The sequence below is a fragment of the Lontra canadensis genome, unplaced genomic scaffold (genome assembly GCF_010015895.1).
Source record: "Lontra canadensis isolate GAN:19392208 unplaced genomic scaffold, GSC_riverotter_1.0 scaffold35, whole genome shotgun sequence".
NCBI classification, from domain to species: domain Eukaryota; kingdom Metazoa; phylum Chordata; class Mammalia; order Carnivora; family Mustelidae; genus Lontra; species Lontra canadensis.
In genome coordinates, this window is record NW_022631029.1 from 14,343,999 (window position 1) to 14,363,382 (window position 19,384).

Consider the following 19,384-nt stretch of genomic DNA (forward strand, 5'->3'; position numbering starts at 1 on the left):
CAACAACACAAAGAATAAGGGGTTGGTTATTTAAATGTATTTTCTACCCCCTGCACCCTCTCCCCAAATCTCAAGGGGTCTGGTAACTAAGGTTTTACTGATTGGATCTGCATGCATCAATGCAACACTGCCAAGACCCTTTCACTCTAGATGGCTATCTTCCTTTAGCATCTGATAGCTCAGAGCAAAATATAACATTTAACCATTCACTGCCCTTGGAAAAGGATTGATTTCCCATAACAGAGCATTGAGAAAGTGAGCCTGGTCTCCAGGTTTGCAAATGGTAAAACACCACAGGATCTCAGGGCTCTCAGGACCGGAAGCGCTTCATCTGACAGGAAGCCCAGAGGGGATGACCTCAACCGCCACATCCCAGGCATTATCTCATCTTGGCAGTATGTCATCCTCTACATTTTCCCTCAAGTTGCTAAGAGGAAATGGGAAATGAGATGCAGCTCCAGCAGCCCACCTTGCTGGTGGGTAGGTATTTTTAGCACTTTGAAGCAAAGAGGTTACTTTTGAAGACCATCCCAGATATTCTGCAAAGGAGAGATGGAGACTTTCTCCACTACACTCTAATGAAAAACCCATGCTGTGCTTAGAGCCAGCCAACAATGGTCGGCAACAGGAAGAAACATTCTGCTTCAGGGGGCTGTAAATATTTACCATGTCTGATGGTTTATTTACTGCTCAGTGATCATGCAAAACAAATGTTCTAGGACAAGACACAGTCTGTGTTCCCACAGGCTCATAGTTTGAAATCTGGAAAGGAGCAGAGATGTCATCAAGTTTACACATTTTACAGACTAGAAGGTTGAGGTTCCAAGTATGCTCCCACCAAATATCTCCTTTTAAAGCATCTTTAGTGGCGCCTGGGTGGCTCAGTGGGTTAAAGCCTCTGCCTTTGGCTCAGGTCATGATCCCAGATTCCTGGGATCAAGCCAGAGTTGGGCTCAGCAGGGAGCCTGCTTCCTCCTCTCTCTCTCTCTGCCTGCCTCTCTGCCTACTTGTGATCTCTGTCTGTCAAATCGATAAATAAAAATCTTTAAAGCATCTTTATTACAACACACATCCTCTATTCACTGTTCATACGTTTGTCTTTTGCATGAGATTAGAAGTGTGCATTTGCCGAGGGACTTAGTATCGCGAGCTTCATAAGCGTCAATAAAAGTCTGAGACACCAGGATGGAAGCCCAGCTCTGCCCTGACTCATGTTCTCAGGACTTTCTTTACTGCACCTAATTTTAAATCTGAGAAGACAAATCCTACTCTTGAAAGGCTGAAACTGCAGCCAGGAGTACACTGGAAATTCACTTGCTGATATATTATAAAATTAATATGATCTATTCAAAATTTTAAAAAATTATTCTTTTGCTCATTTCATCAGATAAAGACTAACATGTCTTCTTTTTGAAGTTAAGAATTTTTAGGATGTTATCAAATTTCACAGGTAGGAAAATTTACTGAGATAGAAGAGATTTTCAAAAACAGTGAGATGGAAAAAGAAATGTTCCTGTTACTAACATACACAAAGTTGCTCAATGCCAAAGAAACCCTTCCGCCCTAGAATGTATCTATGTGATCTGAAGAATGCTTAAATTAGCACTCCAGGCTGCAAACCTGCTGAAAACCCTTTTCTTCACCTCAAATGCATAAGTACCTCCCATTCCTCATCTGAACTAATCACGTTCAGGGTAAAACAAAATGGCAAATTAAGATCCCAGGATATGTCACCTGGTGTCTCAATAGCAAGACTAAGAAAAATCGATCTGGCTTGAGTCTTTGCCTGCGGTAGCAATGGTAGAGAAAGCTCAGTCACCCCACTAGCTAATCAAGCAGAGGCTCTAAGGCAGCAACAAGGAGAACTTGGGAGTATCCTAATGGGTGGTCTTCCCAAACCAAATCACCTTCTCAGCCACAGCACACTCCTTTGTTCTATTACGTGCGATCTTCGATCTTCACTGGCCTCCACTGAGGCACAACTTACCCAATTAGCAGCCATCAGCTCTGCCAGGCTCCCACTCTCCCACTCTCTCCATCAAGGCAGTCACTTAAAAGCCAAGTAGCTGAGGAAACTTCACTTTTCTAAGTACAAAGTTAACTAGCAAGTGCTAGAGCCAGAGCAGATGTATGCGATACAAAATTTAAACACAAGCACCCACAATCTGATGAGATGTTTCTAAGGCTTTAGTTACATAGTTTCATACTAGAGACTTCACCCCCACAAAGACCATTTAATTAGAAAAATTCTTGGGTATGATTCTGTGCATTTCAGAATAGCTATGTAATCGCTTTGATTCTGTGTTTTGCCTTTTTCAGCCATCAGATTGATTTGCAATAGGTAACGCCATGCATTATAGCCAAAATGTTAATTTAAAAAGGATCAAAAGGGAAAAGTTTAGGGGAACAGCCCCCCCTTACACACATACAAATTTCCAAAACAAGAAATGGATCACTGAACCATCACCAAAGAATGACAACATGTATTACAGATATTATATTTAATCAAGATCTTGGCATTTGTTTACTATCTGCAAAGATATATATATATATATATATTTTTTTTTTGGCTAAATAATTTGTAAGCACTACACATTATGTTTTATAGATGTTAGCTCAGGTAATCCTAATAATTGCCCAACAAGGTAGAACCACTAATAAACCTACTTGGAAGTGAGGAAATTCAAGACTAAGAAGGTTAAATCCTCAGATTATTAAATTAGTTGTGGAGACAATATTTGAACTCAAATCCTCCCCAAAGCTCATCCCACTTCTGACGTTTCCCTAAACACGGCCCATGTACCATGATTAGAATCTGAGATTTTTCTTTATTTATTTTAGTGGAGCCCAATGTAAGGCTTGAACTCACAACCCCGAGATTAAGACCTGAGCTGGGATTGAGTCAGATACTCAATCGACTGAGTCATCCAGGCATGAGAGATTTTAAGATGCACATGGATACATACATTTTTGGTTTAATAGTTACACATGTGTTTATTTTTAACGTGGATTAGAAAAAAACGATTCAACTAGCAGATCAAGCTTGGATCTTATTGCTTGGGACCTAGTTAATTTAGCATCAGTTACATAATTTAAAAGAGCTAGAGAGATAGTCAAGATAGTCAAGAGATAGTCATGCCATGTCTTCTAAGGAATTAAGTGATCTGACCCACCAAAGGATGGAAACCATACCGGTCTCATTAGCCTGGCACCCAGCTGATTTAATCAGCCTGGACATTAAGTGATTCCTCACAGATGCCTAGAATCCAATGCTTTTACTTGCAAAGAAGAGTTTCTTTTTTTAAACCCCTCTCTTCTCCATCAACTAACCCCCTTATTTACCTCACCCCCCACCCCCAACACACACATTCGTCTGGTCCTGGGAGGTTACCCAATATAAGGTGAAGTGATTGAGAGAAGAGATATCTAGAAGGAAACAGACCTGCCCCCTCATCCCTCTCTCCCCAACCTGGCTCATCACAGAACCCACTCTACAGTGGCCACAGCTGACTGTTGAGCAAGCACCCTGTTCAGACAAAGGCCAGACATCAAAACTCCAGCAGACTGAGAAACCTGGGGGGGGCGGGGAGTCCTCTTGGTTACATGGTATTTTTAGTTTATCCTTTTTCTCTGTCGTTGAAGGGACTTTATAACTTTTGGCTGTGGCTCTTTAAGAAGCAGTATATATATATATATATATATATATATGTGTGTGTGTGTGTGTGTGTGTGTGTGTGTGTGTGTGTATACATATATATATATTTTTTTTTAAGATTTTATTTATTTGTCAGAGAGAGAGGGAGAGAGAGTGAGCGAGCGCAGGCAGACAGAGTGGCAGGCAGAGGCAGAGGGAGAAGCAGGCTCCCTGCTGAGCAAGGAGCCCAATGTGGGACTCCATCCCAGGATGCTGGGATCATGACCTGAGCTGAAGGCAGCTGCTTAACCAACTGAGCCACCCAGGCATCCCGAAGCAGTATTTATATTTAAAAAATATATATTTTAAGTAAATTCTAATTGCACATGTAGCACATGAATAGTTTCTCCTTGTAAAAATGTAAACCGTTAAAGATTAAAGATTGAATTAAAGCTGTCCCAGATGGCTGCTGGAGCCAACACCAGACCCCATCCTCAGAGGGAATCATTTTAATGAAGTTACAGTGTAATCCTTTCAGGTTGCTTTCAATACCTTTGTGTATCTTTGAGAAATAAATAACTGCTTTTTTAATGGCTTTTACATATATTTTGTTTATTTTAACAAAACTGGTACAGCCAATGTCCACTTAAAACCTGTATCCCAAGCCAAAAAGTACAAATAAAATAAAAAAGAGCTGTGTTCTGTTGAATAAACTTCTGCATGAATAACTTTGTTAACTGTTAATGAAAATTACAACTTTTCTGGGCTCTTCTGACAAGACCTTTCTTTTATCTTAAAACACTTTCTCTTCAGTAAAACCATCTTTGGAATTAGTCATACTCTCTTGCTCTCTGTCATCTCAACTCCAGCCTGATAGCTCTTTTCTTTTGGTCCAGACCTTCAAATTTTAAAAGCAGCTTCAAGTTAAGAAAAGGCCATTTTTTTTTTCCACAGTTCAGTTCTCTGAAAAACTTCCAACGGCCACTGAAAGTCATAGTCCAGGAGTGAAGCGGTCACTCCCATTGGTAGATCTTATTTATCACAAGTCTGAAAATGCAAAATCCTGGAACAGGGGAGAGAGAGCAGGGAGGAGGGAGTGACAGAGACGACAGAGGGAAGGGGAGAGAGGGAGAATTCCAAGCAGGCTCTACACCCAATGTGGGGCTTGATCTCACAATGCTGAGATCATGACCTTTGCCAAAATCGAGTCAGATGCTCAACCCACTGAGTCACCCAGGTGCCCCAAGGGAGCTGAGGTTTCATCACTAAAAATCAGCACAGTGAACACGAATGATAAAGGATGATGGGCACTAGAATTCAAATTACCATTTGTTTTAAAGAGATGGGGTGCCAGTTTCCAACTCCATTTTGAACACCACATCACAAAAGAAATATTTTTATTTATTTATTTATTTTTAAGATTTATTTATTTATTTGAGAGAGGGAGCGGGGGGGGGGGGGCGGGGGGAGAGGGAGAAAGAGAGAATCCCAAGCGGGCTCTACAACTGACATGGGGCTCAGTCTCCCAACGCTGAGATCAGACCTGGGCAGGAACCAGGAGCTGGATGCTTAACTGGCTGTGCCACCAAGGTGCCCCAAGAACTATTTTTAAAAATAAAAAAGGATTGAGGGTAAAGAAAAAATAAATTAAAAAGAATATCTAAATGGGTGAATGAACGACCCCCTGTTTATTCCTGATAAACTTCAACCATGTCTTCTTCCTCCGCTCCCACTTCTTTTGGAGTGTGATGATCAGCAATTTTCTGACCTTTTGAAGAGAAACCCGGTGGGCGCCTGGGTGGCTCAGATGGTTAAGTGTCTGCCTTCAGCTCAGGTCATGATCCCAGGGGCCTGGGATGGAGCCCCGCATCAGACTCCCTGCTCAGTGGGGAGCCTGCTTCTGCCACTCCCTTCCCTTGTGCTCTCTGGCCCTATCACTCTGTCAAATAAGTAAATAAAATCTTAAAAAGAGAGAGAGAGAGAAACCTGGGAGAATTCACTGTCTTCAACAGTAATTTTTTGAATTTCTTGAGACGTGTTGTCATTTTCACTTTGAAGTGACTCTCACTGTTCTCCTGTCCAATGACTCTTGAGTTTAATGTATTCTCCTGCCTTCTTATGCCCCGAGCCCTCAGTGGAAGAATTTGCCTCCTGGTCAGACTTGGCGATGGTGGCTTCACCTAGGGTCTCTGCATTACAGAAGTCTTGGGTAGGCAGAACCTGCCTCTGGGATTTCCAAATCTGTCTCCCCCCACCCCCAAAACATTTTTTCCCTGAACAACTGTTTTTTATGTGACTTAGTTTAGCACAGAAATGGCATCATACTCAAATTTCTGCAACTTGTTTTTTATTCTTATTCTTTATTATTTTTGCAATTTGCTTCTTAAAATCTAACACTGTATCTTGACTATCTTTTCATCTTAGGCTTACCTCACTTTTTCTCTTTCTTTTCCTTTTTTTTTTTAAGTTGCTGTATTATATTCTGTAGTATGAATGTATATATATATATATACATATATGTATATATATATATATTTAAAATATATATATTTTTAAAAGGTGAAAATATCATGCAATCAACCTTTGGCTTTTCAACAGCACCTTTTCTTAGTGAGCAATGACATACAAGAAGCAACTCCCCTTTAAGTTCTGTCCTTCCTGGCTTCTAGAAGACTGATTTCATTGATTTCAGTAAAAATAAGAAATGGGTCATGATCTGAGTTTGGAATCAACCTTAGTTTCATAAATCCTGGTGCACTGACATGTTGACAGGCTAAGGAGTCAGGCAGAATCCCAATTCAGAACTATGTGGCCTGTTAAACAATGTTTCTGAATCGCAGACTCATCATCTACAACATGAAGATATTAATATTTACCTTTCAAGGCCCCTGTCAAGACTGTGTAAGAAAAGGAAATGAAAACAGCGAGCAGAGAAACCGACACATGGTAAACACTTAGTGCATGACAATTATTTCAAGCTCCGTGGCACAGTTCTGCTCAACAGTGCAGAATACAAATCAATTTCTACTGTGTAAGATTTCCAGTTTATGTAAAAAAGTTATTAGCTCCCCTAATGAATCATGGAACACCACATAAAAAATTAGTGATGTACTATACAGTGGCTAACTAAACATAATAAAAAAGGTTATTAGTTCCCCTTGGAACATCTTGTTAGTATGGATTCTGTACCCTGTGGATGTATAGGCAGGGAAAGTGAGATAGAGATATGCTCAAGGTATATCCATTACGGAGCCAGGATTTTCCAAGAGCCATTGAGCTCCTTCTTATATGATTTACCATTAAGTTAATAAACAGAATGCTTGAAATTGCTACCTGAAACCTTCTAAGTATATTGTTGGGAAGCTTGCTTGCCCTTGTTAATTGCCTTCAAATGACTATTATTCAAATTAATTGAGCTAAACAAATTAAAATTAAAAACAACTGAAAGGAGTATGGTCTTCCAGGCAAAGAGGATAATATTTAATGAAATAGAACAAAAAAAAAAAAAGGAAAATAAAACCAATACAAACGGATGCTGCCACCAGGATTCCAGCCAACAGATAACGGAACAGGTGTTGCCTCAATCTTGTAGCAGGGCTAAAATGATCAGCCTGAAGGATTCAAGGCCCTGGATCAATTTCCCAATATTACATGGAGTAAGAGGAAAACAAAGGGTGGTTTTCTGGCAACAGCAATGTTTTCTGGGAGCTCTACAGGCTCTGGTCTCTTTGCCTTATCTGCTCCCTCACCTCTACCAAGTCACTGAATATCGCATATGGCAGACAGCCTCTTAGAGTAGGCACTGTGACTCCTGCCTTCTTGTGTTCATGCCCTTGTGAAGACTTCAGTTCTATAACCACAAGGAACTGAATGCTTCCAACAACCATGTGAGGGTTTTTGTTTTTTTTTTAAGATTTTATTTATTTATCAGACAGAGTGCATGTGTGTGAGCACAAGCAGGGGGAGTGGCAGGCAGAGGGAGAAGCATGTTTCCTGTTGAGCAAGAAGCCCCAATGTGGGACTCAAACCCAGGACCCTGGGCTCATGACCTGAGCTGAAGGCAGATGCTCAACCAACTGAGCTACCCAGACATCCCAACCATGTGAGTTTAGAAGCAAATCTTCCCCAGTCACACCTCAGATGAGACCACAGCCCTGGCCGACACCTTGATTCCCACCTCGTGAGACCCAGAATTAGAGGACCCAGCTAAGACATTGCTACACTCTTGAGCCACAAAAACTGTGAGATGACAAATGTATGTTGCTATAAGGGGCTCAGTTTGTGGTACTGTTGTTATATATATTTAATACATCACATTTGCTTCCACCTGAACCAAGAGGAGAAATCACATAAAGCCTGGTCTCACCAGTAACAATAGAGTAAATACCTACAGCAGTATTGGGTCTATTTGATGATACCTGAATTGACATTGGCCTTATTCTAAAACTGGAGCTATATTTTGCAGGGGTTTTTTTGTTCATCAATTTTTCCTTTTTTGTTCACCACGAAAGAGAGAATAACATACATTTTAATGTATAATAGAACTCCAGGAGCAGATGATCTCCCTGGGATATTTCCCTGCCTTCCTTGTTGATTTACCAGCTGCCAGGCCCCAACTTCACAGAGCTACTCTCTCCACCATTGACCTTCTGAAAACACCATTCCATTCTGATCAGATTATATCCATCTTCCAAAACCATCCCTGCCTGGAGAATTGAAACCAAACTCCTTAGCAAGGCTGCAAGGCCAGGTATGTTGAGTGAGTAAAGAAATGAATAGAGGCATGTGGTAGACAGCATATCACACCACACTGGATTTGTGATTTTTCAACAGTGAAGACTGGTTCTCATTCATTTTCACTCCCCCAGTGCCCAGCACAGAGCTTGCCATGCAGCAGCTGTCCCTGGGCTGCCACTATGATGCTGAGATAAAAATGCAGCATCATGGGGCTCCTGGGTGGCTCAGTGGGTTAAACCCTCTGCCTTTGGCTCAGGTCATGATCCCAGGGTCCTGGGATCGAGCCCCGCATCAGGCTCTCTGCTCAGCTGGGAGCCTGCTTCCTCCTCCCTCTCTCTGTCTGCCTCTCTGCCTACTTGTGATCTCTGTCAAATAAATAAATAAAATCTTTTTTTTTAAAAATGCAGCATTAAGCTCCACTGTTCTGGGGATCGCTGTGTCACCTTCGTGGCCTTGGTTCTGGCACATTGCACTGGTGACAAGGATCCCAGGCTTCCCCAGGCTAGTAATCTGCCCACTGTATGGTAAAGTTTAGCAGCTAACAATGTAACACGCCATCTGTTTAGCAGTCTAAAATTCCCGCCTGGGTCCTTAATTCCTTCTTCACTCCAATCCAAGAGACTTCTATTTATACCTTTCACTTGATATGTTTTACTCTACTTCATACCTCAAGGGAGCATGAGGACACCAACAACAACTGCACAGAAACACAGCGGAAAATGGAGCTGCAGGAAATCAGAGTTAAATGAAGAGACCAGGTAATGGTGTCACGCCTTAGGGAGGGAGGAGTATTGAGACTGAAAGCCGGTAGCCAGTTAATCAACAGATAACCAGAGTCAGGGCACCTGGGTGGCTCAGTTGTTAAGCGTCTGCCTTTGGCTCAGGTCATTGATCCTAGGGTTCTGGGATCGAGCCCCGCATTGGGATCCCTGCTCTGCGGAAAGCCTGCTTCTTCCTCTCCCATTCCCCCTGCTTGTGTTCCCTCTCTGGCTATGTCTCTTTCTGTCAAATAAATAAATAAAATCTTGAAAAAATAAACAAACAAAAAACAACCAGTTAACCAGAGTTAACAAGAGAGGGTAAAAAATGACTAGAGAAGGTCTAGGCCCAGCTGTTGTTTGTTCAGAAGGGACATGTAAAGAAATTGCTGTGAATGGGCTCGACGTCTGCGTATGCTGTTTGATTTTCTGTTTTTGTGGCTTTGAATGCTCTTCTGTACACCGGAAAGTATATGGCACTGTTTTTCTAGCAGAGCTTGCTTGTGCTCTAACTTCACGACCTTTTCCCCACACAGTCAGTCCTCCCCCATCCAGTCTTTGATCGAATATATCTTTAACGAGCCCAGGGCCTTGCATCCTGTCTTCTTCCCCTCCCTGTCAAAGCTCTAAGAACCTAAGAATCATTCATAAGGACAGATTACTATTCAAAGCACTCCCTTCCAAAGGCACCGTAACAAGGAAGACACTAATAATTATTTACAAATTGTTTATTTACGACTCATTTTCAAACACACCATCTTATTTGATACTCAGTGCCTAGCCCATCATGGGCACTCATTTGTATTTACGCAATGGATGGGTTAAGAAACAGAGGCTCAGAGAGCTTAAGTGACTGGTCTAAGGTCACACAGTGACTTAAAGGCAGAATCAGGGAGCAGAACACAGGTTTTCTGATTCCACATCCCAAGCTTCCACTGTGCCCACCAAGTCATAAACCAGAGACACAAAGATTCACCAGAAGAATTTCAATTTGGGGGGAAACTCGTCTTCCCAACTCCCCAGAATTTACTCCAGGAAAGCAGCTTCTTCTGCAATTCAACCCTACTTAAATTAAGGCATGTTCTAAGAATCAAACTTGCAAACTCAAACCAAAATTCGGCCTCATTTTGTACCTTTGAGCAGTTATTGGCCCACTGTGGTTCCTTGTAAGACATTTTCAAGGTGGAAGCCATGAACTTGGGCTTTAGGAGGAGCCTTTTGTCACCTCTTCCTTCAAAGATTCTGTTTCCCTAGGGCTGCTTGAAAATTGTGAACTCCCCATTTTTAAAAGGTTGAGAAGTCTTTCATAGCACTGACCCCACCGACTGAGTGCAGAGCATGGGTGTGGGGCGGGAGTCGGGAAGAATGGCTCAGCTGCTTGCCCCCTTGGAGTTTATGAGGCACAGGAAGTGATCACAGAGAGACAGTGACATCACGACCACACGAAGTACCATGAACTGGAGAAAGGTTCATTCCGCAAGCCAAGAGCGGAGCAGGAAGTTAGTCTTAAAGCAAAACCTGCTAATGTTGTGACACTGAAACTACCTTTGGGTTTTATTTAGGGATTAAATGATTTGATGTTTGGGATTTGCTTTAAGATGTGAAACTAAGTAAATAAAGGGTGTATGGATGAGGGTAAAAAGACAAACAGTAAACTATGGCTGACTGTGGGAGCTTGGTAACTAGGATTGGGGGCTTGAGAATTTCTGCAGTAAACAGAAACAAAATAGCTGGGGAGTTAATTCAGAGCCATGTCATTTGCTAACTCTGTGACTTTGGGCAATTCACTTAACTCTTTAGAGCCAGAGTTTTCCCAAGTGTACAATGGCTGTGATACACCCCTTTCTTTTAGAGGCTTTTTTTTTTTTTTTTGAGACTTAAGTGATAATGAAATATATGTAAAGGACCTGGTATGATTTCTGAAAAAATGTAGGAGCTCAACAAAAGGTAGTGTATTATTGCTATCAGGTAATAAAAGCTATTTGCGGGAGGGCAGAGAACACACTCCTACATACGCAGTCTCCATTCACCTCTCCCACTAAGACATCTTAATACATTTGATGTGCATGTGATTCTTTTAAAAGGCTGAAGTGCATACTAATTATTATCAGTAGGTATCCAGATTTTTATTTAGAAAAACCACTAAAAGAACTGTATTTTTATCTTAATCGCAATGAATCAAGCCTCATTCACCTCCTGCAGATGTGAGAGCCAGCTTTTTGTGACATGATTTCCTTCTGCATGTTCATGGGGGCTTACAAAATAGCACCAAAGTATCCTCTACCTACAGAATCAGAAGGTTATTTTTTCCCCCACCAGGAACTTACATAATTCATCTTTACAAGTTTGCATGAGAAGCTTGAATGCTGGTTTGTTTAAAGTAAAAATAGTACATACTTCAGGAGGTTTTTTCCATCCATCCATCCATCCATCCATCCATCCGTCCGACCATATGTACAATGTGGCTTGCTGTTAATGTCTAGGTTCATCCTAACAGTATGAAGTGACAACCTTGATCAAGTATCCTTACCTCTTTTGGTCTCAATTTTTTCGCTTGTAAAATGGGGACAATGACAGTAGCAACTTCTCAGGGTTGTTGAAAGGATGAAAGGAGAATATGCATGTTAAGTCACACCATAGAAAATGCGAGCTGCTTTTCTTATTCATGTACCGTGACCTCAGCCAGAAAACTCTCACATTGACATCACTTCCCTCCCATGATGTCCATAGCCTGCTGTGCCTTAAAGATGATGTTTTATCAACCCTAGTAACCCAAAATAGATGGTCCCTGCCCACCTCTGGGTGCAACAACAAGAAATTTAATTACCAGACAAAGCAAACACACTTTGTTTTCTATTTCTAGATACCGATCTTAAAGGAGCACAAAGAGTGGAAGAGTGTGTCTGAAAACACATTTTCATCAAGGTTGGCTGTTTCTAGAATTCAGAGAACAATGCCTTCTAAAAATACTATGCCTGCATCTTCCCCTGTTTCCCCTTTCAGAGGGCTGCCCTCACACTCTGGATGGGGCCTTCACAGCCCAAAGGGCCTTTTGGAAGAATGCCTTCCAAAAGGCAGTCCCGTGCCTCAGATTTCACTGATCTTGGCTCGAGATCCAAATGAAGTTGGTTTGTACATTTTCTGAGATTCTCCCCATAGGAACACACTGCCAGACACTTATCAACAATGTTTCAAAGCTCTATTTGTTTAATTGATGCTTTCCCAGATCATCCATCATATGCAGGTACAAGACACTGCAGCTCCTGGAATTTCTGAAAAAACAGGCAGTCTGATGAAATAGGGGTGTTACTGATATTTCTTTGTAAACTTGGTTATTTGGAACCTGAAATGAGTTGGTTCCCCCCCCCCACCCCGGCCCTTTCCCCCAGGCACAGGAAACAAAGCCATATGAAGTCTATGTAACTCATGGCACAGTCAAAAAATTATTTAAAAACCTAGCTGTCATGTGTATTTACTTGACAGCTATAGGCAGAATGCTTGCTAGCACCACGTGAGGCGCTTGGGGAGAGGCCGACGAAACACACGTTCTAGGCCCTTAGCAGCTCAAACCCCAGCCTCTATTATCAATTATTATGTAGAACTGACAGATGCCACACACTGGGCTTACCACCTTATAAGTATTAACTTATTTAATCCCTGTAACAACCTTATGAGGCAGATATTATTATTAGCCCCAGTTACAAATAGGGAAACGAAGGCACAAGAGAGGTCTTGTAACTTGTTTTAAGGTCATGCATTAGTAATTAGTAATAGTAATTAGTAATAGAATTAATAGTAATAGTATAGTAATTAATAGTAATAGTAATTAATAAATACAATACAATTTAATATATATAATATATATTAATATATATTTAATATAATATATAATAACATAACATAACATAATAAATATAGTAATTAATAGTAATAGTAATTAATAAACAGTAATAGAATTAGTAATTCATTTGGCATGAAGACCAAAAGCCAGGTGGTCTGGATCCCAGGTTCACCTATTTGCTTGCTCACCACGCTGCCTATCCGTGGGGAAATGCCTTCAGATGCCACCGGAAAGCCCTAGCTGTGCACTGGAGAGGGTGCTATGTCTCCCACGTCCTCAGTTCCTTCATGACTCCCTCCTCCACCCAGCTCTGCTCCAGTTACTGAAATGAGGCTACCGAGTCTTTACTACGCCTCCCCCGCCACCTGTCTCTGGACACTGGGATTCCACTTGAAAATACTCTCCTCTCCTGTCCTCCTCTGAGCCCCTGTCACTCCTCACCTGGACTACTTCAAGAAACTTCTACTGTGTTTCCCTTCTCAGTCTTCCTCCAATACTCTCTTTTCTTCTCCCTTTCTCTCTATTTTAAAGATTTATTTAAGAGAGAGATAGAGCATGTGAGTAGGGTGAGGGGGGAAGGGAGAGACAAAACCTCAAGCAGACTGTGTGCACTGAGGTAGAACCAACGTGGGGCTCGATCTCACGATCCTGAGATCATGGCCTGAGCTGAAACCAAGAGTCAGACACTTAGCCAATCGAGCCACCCAGGTGCCTCTCATACTCTTCTTAAAACACAAAAACCAAACCAAACCAAATCAAAACAAAACAAAAAAACAAAAAATCCCATGCTTCCTCCTTTCTCTCTGCCTGCCTCTCTGCCTACTTGTGATCTCTGTCTGTCAAATAAATAAATAAAATCTTTGAAAAAAAAGCCTGTGTTACAGGTTTTTTTTTTTCTTTTAGTGTATAAGTAACACAGGATTTCAGCAGAAAAGGTATAAGATCCAGACAAGCAAAAAGAAGAAAATTAAAGTTACCCAAAGCTTATCCCCAGAGATAAACCTGTCTTCAAGTCATTTCAGATCTTGTCTCTTTTTATTATATATGTATCAACATCAGTTTATATGTCATTTATCTATAAACTCTGTTTCTTAGCAGTGATTCATTATTGTTGGGCTAATTGGGTCACAGCACACATTGGGGGAACAGACCTTCAAGGTTCCAAGTGGAAGCCAGCCTCATCGAACCGGCCCCTGTGCCCACTGTCACCTGACCCTGAGAGCACACAGTCCCAGGTCACAGACCCTGGGAGAACACACAGTCAGCCCTGTGGTTCTGGGAGTCTCCCTACACGATCTGACTTATTCTGTTCCTACCCAACATTTCCCAACCCTGGGCCTTCCGTTAGGGCTCCTCCTTGTGCAGGGAAAGCCCACACAAATCAGAGGCGTGGGTCACATGCAACAAAAATGCCTGAGTGTAGAAACAAGAAGCTTCCTCCTGGGCCTCCCCCAAGATGAGGGCCTCCAAGTGCCCTGTGGCCCCGTTCTAATCCTATTTCATTATTGATCTCTGTCTTCATATCTGGAGTGCTGCTTCTCATGGGAGGGAGAATCTCTGTACGTATTCTCCTGGTTCTTCCCCTTACAGTTTCTTTGGTTGAATCAGAACCTGATATATTGGAGACCTGAAAGAATGTAACCTCTGGGCCCATCACAAGGGCCACTGGTGACCTGAGCCCAGGAGGCATGTCAACTTCTACATGTCAACTTCACCTTTGAAGGTCACACACACACACACACACGACCTAAATTATTATTTTCTCAAATGTAGCAGCAGAAAGCTACAGGACTTGGCCCCTTTCTCCTTACTTCTGCAGATCAAAAATCATGCCTAGTTCTCTTTTGTTTCATGGGATTAAAGGAAAAAAACCCTAGAAAATTGTCACAAGTTGATTCACACGTTGTTAAAAGAAAAAGCAACTTACTTGTATAATATATGCCATTCTTAAGGGTCAACCCGAAGAAGAAAATGTGAAGTATGCAGCTGGTAATCTTTCCAGCTTCAGGCTGGGGTGCCTGATTCATCAAATCCCGGCCTGACATGTCTACTTTATCCTCTCCACCATGGCCTTGATTCACGGGAATTATTACTTCCCAAACAGGAAGGCTCTCTGCTCAATGGATGTATAGATGCTGCATTACTTTTAAAAAATAGTGAAAGCCCGGGCTAAGAATAGCCCAGAGTGTGTCAGTTGAGAGTCTCTATTTGAAGTTCAGGGGATTTCGCGTTTAAGAATACAAGACCTCCCAGAAATGGCAGATTTTTAAACACTGGATTTGATCCAAAGAGGGAAAGCTGTGCATAGGATGAACCTTGCTTCTTGTTTCTTTTAAGGCAGCACTTCTCCCAGTTTCCTGAGCACGGGGCGCAGAGGTCATCAAACAGACCAGGTAGCATTATCAGAGGAAAATTCAGGGAAGATGACGGGTCACAAGTCTACCAACAAACGGGTCTGGTGATTGTGAGGAAGAAAGACCATATCTTCTACCCTCAACAATGTAACTGAGTTATGCTGTGATCCAAGGTTTTCTTGCTACCTTTTTATTTTAGACTGTTTTGTTAAGAACTGAAGTTAAGGGATGCTTTAAAATTACGGAGCCCCTTTCACACACCATGAATCCTTGTTTCTCCCTCCTTGGTTGAGGTACTTGGGAAGCACATACTTCGTTCCAAGAGTCGTGCCAGGCAGGGCGGGCTGTGACATAACCAAGGAAAACACCGTCTCCTATGGAAGCCTCCAGAAGGGGGACCTGACCGAGAGCCGGGAGGGCTTCTCAGGGGAAGTTATGAGAAAGCTGAGACCCAGAGTTATGAGAAAACGAAGGCAAGTGTGAGGATGAAGGAAAGAAGATTCCGGCAGAAGGAGGAGTAGGTGGAAAGGACAAGTCGGGGAAGTCTGGTCTATTCTGAGGGAGAAAAGAAATGGTAAAAGACACAGGGGGCAGGCAGGCCTGGGGCTTGCCAGTCACGTTGAGAAGCAGGCTTTCTCTAGAGGGAACAGGACGAGGCAGCAAAAGGGGTAAAGAAGCAGAGCAACAGCCCGACTTGTGTTTTAGGAAGGTCCCTCTGGCTTTCTGCGGGGAAGGAAGAAGGCAGCAGGAATGCAGGCCAAAGAAGAAATGCCCTCAGCAAAGGAAGAGGCATCGGGGCTGGAGAAAACCAGAGGATTCCAGAGATAGTTCAGAAGCAGGCAAGTTGGGACTTAGTGATATGGATTCAGTGCGGGAAACGAGGGGAGGGAACCAGGCCATCATGCCACCCAGGTTTCTGGCTTTGCCAACTGAGAGTTGCTCTTTGGGGGATAAAAATACCTTGAGGGGCAGTGGGTTTGGTGGAGGGGGGAGGCAGGAGCCTAAACAAGTGTGGATTCTGGGGGAGACATTCAGGCGCAGCTGACCAGGAGGCCTCACTCAGGACCCCGACGGACATTTCCATTTAAGGGATGGCCAGAGGAAGAACCTGTGAAGGGATCCGAGGTGGAGTGGCCAGAAAGGTGAGGTTGAAACAGCAGAGTGTAAGTCAGGGAGTCCACACAGAAGGGCGAACCGGATCAGGAACAGTCAGTCATGCCACAGAGCAGAGGTCAGGACGGAGGAAAAAGTCATTAGCTGTGGCCGTGGCAAGACCTGGTTGGCCAACGCCATGTGACGTCTGGCTCTCGGGTCAGATGAGAGCTAAGGGAGGAATCAAGACCAGAGTGGATCTAGGAGCACGTGGAACTGAGGAGCGTGGAGAGGAGAGAGTGGAGGTGAGGGGCAGGACAGTGGGTGCCTGCAGTCACCAAAGGGGTTTTGCTATAGTGAGAAAGACTTGAGGTTGTCAAGCCATATTACAGTTGCCATTTTTATGCAGAGGATAAGATGATTTTTCCCAAGAAAGTGGAGGAACAGGGATACAAACACATGTTTTCTGACTTTCAAAATGTCTCATCCTGGTAGCAATATAATGGATTTTATTGATATGAAAACAAGTACTCTGGGCGGCCTGTCCCCTGAGTGACTGCATCACAGAACTAGAGACTCTGAAGGCGAAATAGCTCTAAGACTGAGCGACAGCTCTCCCGTCCCTGAGACATGCATGGAACAGATGATGGATGAGAGCTGCCATCGGTGAAGGCATTCCAAATACTTACCCCAACCCTAAAACACAAGGAAATTTAACTTCTAAAGCCACACCTCCAAAACAAGTGTCATTTTTCAACCCCACTACTTGGCTTTCAAGGGGCTTCTTTTCTTGTTCCAGTTAGGTCATTTCACTCCGTTTGGGGGGGGTTGTGGGTGGTGTCAGAGGAGGGCCTGCAAAGCAGCAGGGGCCAGTGCTGAGGCAGGAGAGGTAGCTCTGGGGATGCCGAACTGGTGTCCATGGGAGATGTCTGCCAGCAGGGTGGGGGTGGGGTCCTGGGTCGGCTGAACCCACAACCAGCCCATCTAAGGAAGTGGCACCGTTGAAAGGCACAAAGCTACATGAAATACACGTAATTCACGGAGAAAAAAAAAAAGTATGGAGATAATAAGGGAAAGAGGAAGAAAAAGAAAAAGAAAATGAATGACCTATGTCTACTATCTGTCTGGAAGGACACTGATTCAACATTTTTAGAAAACTCAACCTCTTTCCTTAGCTCCTTCCCCAGAGCCTTCACACACCAACATGGGGCTAAAGGATTCGTAAGTTATCAAATCTAATACTGCAATTTCACTTGTCTCTTTATTGCTGATAAACTATCTTTTATTAATGTTTTATTACACCAGCAATTCATAAATATGTGTCCTCCTTGCAGACGTGGCTTGAGTCCCCTCAGGCCCCCTCCCCCTGTATCTCCACCCCGGAGGAGCTCCCTTCTCTGATGAAGTGGAGATGGCTCTTCTTCCAGACCTTTCTCTGAGCATTTACACATATAGATTACATAAACATAGATCCCCTCTTTACTTGTGTCTTGTGTTTTATAATTATCCCAAAGTGAACCAAATTCTATTCCACCTTGAGAGCTGTTTTTTTTTTTAATTTCATAGGATCTGTCACAATTTCAGTTGACCCTTCTGTGTAATAAAACTGGAATTAAAAGAGAGAGAAAGAAAAGGAGAGAAGCTTTTTGGAGCTTGGCTAGAGGCTTTGCTCTGCCTTCTAAGATCAATTGACTTGTGTCTTCATAATCTAAGTAAGGTCTAAGTAATGTCATTTATTTGAAAATTTGTATTAGAGGTTTTCCAAATCCCTGGCACACATTCTCCCTTAAAACTAACTATGGAGACCAAAGCCTATTATACAAGCATCCAAGTCTGCAGCCATGGGCCATAATTCTTCAGCCACCAGGTCATATGACTGATAACAAGGCCAAGATAAAGGCAGTAATTAAAAAAATTCTTCCCTAGATGAAAAATGACATCCGTATTTGAAAAAATAAAAACCAAAAAGATTCAAGCTCTTCCCATTGGAACCCATTCTAAGTACTTGTTCCTCAACAATAAAACAAAAAGAAATTTGATTTTTAAAAAGATTTGTTTATTCATTTGAGAGAGAAAGAGTGAGAGAGAGTGTGTGTGCAAGCAGCTGGAGGAGCAGAAGGAGAGAGAACCCCAAGCAGACTCCCCTCTGAACGCAGAGCCCAGTGTGGGGCTCAATCCCACAACCCTGACACTATAACCCCAGCTGAAACCAAGAGTCAGACGCTCAACCAACCCAGGCGCCCCAGAAATCTGTTTTTTTTTTTTTTCTTTTTTAAGAGCTACACCTATAAGGGACACTGTGGGTTGTCTTTCTAATACCTATTCCCTCTTTTTCCTTCTTACAGAATCCCCTGTTTTCTGCAACAATTTACTGCATGCCCACTGCATCATCTGAGTCAAACTGCCTAGCATTCCTCCGGGAGCTATTACTGGCACAGCGATGAGCATATGCCTTAATGTGCCAATCTTACTAAAAGGACTGATTTTCTAGAAAATGGAAGCACACGGCTTCCATAGCTACAGGCAGTCATCTTGCAACCCTGGAAATCATCAGCCTGAAGTGTATGGAGAATCTGGGGAGAGGGGAGGGCCTGGTGTTTGCTTTAAGTAACTGAGTCAGCCAACCAGGGTCCAGCCTACCTCTGTACTTATTCTGAGACACAGCATGCTTGATGTCTAAGGTTCTGTGAGTCAGATTTCTTTTTTTTTTTAATTTTTAAAAGATTTTATTTATTTATTCGACAGAGAGAGAGAGAGAGAGAGATATCACAAGTAGGCAGAGAGGCAGGCAGAGAGAGGAGGAAGCAGGCTCCCTGTTGAGCAGAGAGCCCGATGTGGGGCTCTATCCCAGGACCCAGGGATCATGACCTGAGCCAAAGGCAGAGGCTTTAACCTACTGAGCCACCCCGGCGCCCCAGTGAGTCAGATTTCTGATGCTTTTTCCAAACCGTTCTGCCACCAAAGAAGG

At 42.8% G+C, this 19,384-nt stretch overlaps 1 protein-coding gene across 5 annotated transcripts in view; it reads right to left on the reverse strand.

Annotated features, from left to right (window-relative positions):
- The window catches only part of ARHGEF3 (Rho guanine nucleotide exchange factor 3), a 318,215-nt gene that overhangs the window by 103,971 nt on the left and 194,860 nt on the right, over positions 1 to 19,384 (reverse strand). The window lies entirely within an intron of this gene.